The following is a 3,632-nucleotide window of genomic DNA, read 5'->3' on the forward strand; positions in this document are numbered from 1 at the left end:
CATGGAAAGATTTTATCCATTTGTATCAATTGTTCTCTCAACAGACCCATATTCTGGGTACAATAGTATGGATAAGAGCCACTAATTTAGTTAGCTTTTTATAATCTTTGGTCATTTTATGAACCATTCTATTTCCATGTCTTGGAGCTCTTACCTGAAGTGTCCTTGCATTTATCCATTCCTGATGAACCTGCTGGGAATACATCAAGCTGCTTGCCTCTGCCAAGGTCCAAGGAGGAATTGGGCCCCATTCATGCCTGTTGCACCTGTTGGTTCCCTGGGTCAGATAGGCCCTGGGTCTGCCCATGGCTATAGCCATATCTGTTGCCTCTCTGTTGATCACACCTGGCTGGCTGGGGGAGGCCCTGGCTTGGCACTCCTAGCATACCCTTTCTCAGGAGGAAAATGTATGCTGTTTAAACTGGGGGATCATTATCTACCCCTGGTACAATTTTGTCATCTGTACCAGTATTATTTAATCATGGGTATATTCTGTGAGCTGTTCCTCAGGTTTTAAAGCCAGCCAGAAGCTTCTTAGCACAGAACTTGTTTTTTTGTCAATTTTTTTCTTTAGGAACTTGGGCTCGACACAAATCTTGCCACATCTGTCTTCAAGTGACCCAAACAGACTTCTTTCTCAACTTTGCCTTTCTCCTATCTCCTGTAGGTTGCTCTACTTTTTTATGCACACACTTTACATGCAGTTCTTAGTCACTTAGGTCTTCAAAAGCCTGTTCATCTTCATAAAGATTCTGCTTCATTAAGGGACTAAGGAAAGCCATTAAAGCTCCATACCAATTCCAAAGTCCCTGCTGAATCAAGTTCTTCTTTAAATCTCTGTTGAATACAGTCCTATCTGGTCCAGTGAATTTACCATCACGCATTGCTTTCCTCAAGCCTAGTTCCCTCAGTACTGCCTGCCACTCCTCTGTTGTTCTCCTGATAGTCAATGAAACTTTCACTGGTGATGACCAAGTATCTTTAATGGCTCATAAAGACCAGTTCATCGAGGAATGATTCTGCTTGTACTGCCTCAGGTTATGCAGTCTATGTCTCAAAGAAGGACATGTAGTTATATTGCCCAACTTCTCTGATTCTTCAGCACTTAAACTAATTCAACCTGCCCCCATGTCCCACAGTCTGACAAGTCAGGTGATGAGGGGTTCCTTCATTGCTTGTTCGAATGTCTTCCCCAGTTTCAATAGTTCCAGTGTTAAGTTGAATAAGCTCTCTTATTACCATACCCTCACACCAGACTGTTATTCAGGCCTCCATCAGCATGCTGGACCATGGGTTTTTCCTTTGTATTAAAGCTCAAACTCAAGGGGCATCTTTAGCTATTCCTAAGTTTCTCCCTTCCTCATCACTACCTGCCTCCTTCCATGGGTTCCAGGTTTTAGGGTCCCAGTACAAGTCTTGTATTATTAGTCTAATCTGGGCTCTCTTCTCTTTTGGGCCCCCAAGCTCTAAAAAAAAGGTAGGCTAGGACCTCTATCTCTTTAAAAAAAATTTTTTTTGATTTTTAATGTGTATGGGTATTATGCCTGCATGTATGTAAAAGCACCTGTGTTGTACAATGCCTGTAGAGTACAGAAGTGGGCAATGGATCCCCTGGAACTGGAGTTACAGACTATTGTTAGCTGACTTGTGGGTGCTGGGATTCAAATCCAGGTCTTCTGCAAGAACAGCTGGTGCTCTTTACTGCTGAGCCATCTCTCCAGCCCTCATTGTTTTCCTTTTTAAATATGTTTTTATTAAATTTTTGAGAATTTCATACAAAACAACCCAAAACCAGAAAGACAAACTTCATATTCTCGCCTATAAGTGGATTCTACCTTTGAATCTTAAAATATGTGTTTTTAATGGAAAAATCCATAGAGATCAGACAAGGAAGTATATTCTTGGTTTTTTTTTTTTTTTTTTGGTTTTTTTTTTTTTTTTTTTTTGTTTTTTTTTTTTTTTTTTGGCTTTTTTGTTTGTTTGTTTGTTTGTTTTTGTCTTTTTGAGACAGAGTCTCCCCAGCTGGCCTGGAACTCACTATGTAGATCAGGTTGGCCTTGAACTCACAGAGCTCTGCCTGCCTTTGCCTCAGGATTAAAGGCATGTGCCACCACTCCCAGCTTAGTAGAGTTTCTTTTCAAAACTAACTTTAGTTTCACTGTTTCAGTGTTTCGGTGTTTTGCCTGCCTATATGTTAAGTGTACACATGCATGCAATGCCTGCAAAGACCCAAAAGACAGCGGCAGATTCCCTAGAATTGGAGTTACACATGGTTGTTATCCTCTATGTTATATGTTCCTCTATGAGGAACCAAACCAAGTTCCCCTGCAAGAGGACCCAGGGCTCTGAACTGCTGAGCCATCTTTCCATCCCTCCTAACATACTCTTAATAACAGATTTAAACATGTGAAAAATGGATTGCTGTAGATGAGGAACAGCTGATCCTCCTGGAACAGGGACCTCTAGCTGACTAGATTTATCAGAAGGGCAGACAGGGGGGAATGGGTGAGGGTGCTGACAGCACAGTGGACAGTGACAGGGATGGCAGAGTATGGAGCCTCTAGTGGGAGAGGAAGGCTGTCTATCTGATGAGTTTGTATTCATGCTCAGATGCCGAGGAGCTCAGAAGGTGGGTGACTGTGACCAGTGATAGTCATGTATATAGAGATTAGAAATGCATGTGAAAATGTCTCAATATCAATTGCCTTGGAGTGAATTCTTCTGTATGAAACTGTGTGTTTTGACAATGAAGTGGAGATCTTTTTTAAAACATTGGAACCTCAATTTAAAAAAATAAAGAAAGAAAAGAACACCTAAAAAAAAAATGTAGGAAACGGCATATTTTTAAATGAAATGGAGATCTTCTTTAGAGGGTAAAAATTCATTCAGTCTTATGTCTTGCAGGGTTTATATTGAGTTCAATATTGTATAACTGTATTAATTCAACTGTGAATCTAAAAATTTACAGCCACTTTTGAAAGAGATGTATCCTTGCTGTGGAAATTGTTACTGAATATGTTAAAGCTGAAATGAAATAAAAAAAAAAACATGTGAAATCTGACTGTATCTGGAAATTCTGTAAATGGTACAGGACATGTGTAAATAAGCTGTGTTTCAAAACTACAGGGAGAATTAGAAAATATTTTTTAAATATATTGATTCGTTCAAGAATTGCATATAATTTATTTTGGTCATATTTATATCCCTTTCCCCATTTCCACCCTCAGTTTATATCAACCCCCCAACTTTATGTTTTTGATTATTTTATGTTTTTATTATTTTTTTAAAAATTTAAAGTCTTATTGACTCTAATCTGTGTATCACAAGTGTCATAGATGTGTGTATATCTGGTGTGTCAGCTGGTAGGAAATATTTTAATCGAATGACTATAAAAATGAAATTTATTGGGATTGGAGATATGGCTCAGCGGTTAAAAGCACTGACTGCTCTTGCAGAGGACCCGGGTTCGATTCCCAGCACCCACATGGCGGCTACAAACCGTCCTTAACTCCAGTTCCAGGGGAATCCAACACCCTCTTCTGATCTCCACGGCATTGCATGACACGGGTGCACTGCCATACATGCAGGCAATACACTGGTACACATAAAATAAAAATAATAAATAAAATAAA

This window comes from Nannospalax galili, unplaced genomic scaffold (genome assembly GCF_000622305.1).
Source record: "Nannospalax galili isolate Female #2095 unplaced genomic scaffold, S.galili_v1.0 scaffold936, whole genome shotgun sequence".
NCBI lineage: Eukaryota > Metazoa > Chordata > Mammalia > Rodentia > Spalacidae > Nannospalax > Nannospalax galili.